Source organism: Eimeria mitis, genomic scaffold (genome assembly GCF_000499745.2).
Source record: "Eimeria mitis Houghton genomic scaffold, Emh_scaff7464, whole genome shotgun sequence".
In the NCBI taxonomy this organism is placed as follows: domain Eukaryota; phylum Apicomplexa; class Conoidasida; order Eucoccidiorida; family Eimeriidae; genus Eimeria; species Eimeria mitis.
The window spans coordinates 2,240-2,490 of record NW_013575456.1 but is presented as its reverse complement, the minus strand read 5'-3'; positions in this window follow the sequence as shown (position 1 = coordinate 2,490).

The window sequence follows — 251 nt, the reverse complement described above, 5'->3', positions numbered from 1 at the left end:
TATATATATATATATATGTATATATATGTATATATAAATGTATATATAATAAAAGATGTTTTAGTTTGTCTCTGTGTGTGTCTCCTTTTGAGTTGTTATCACTGCAAGCGCATGCAGTGTATTTCTCTCTAAACAAAAAAAATAATTTATTTTTTTTTTCTCTATGTAGTTTATTTTATTTTATTTTATTTTATTTTTTTTTTATTTTTTTTATAAACAGTTTAGCGGAGATATAGATACACCCCAAGCGC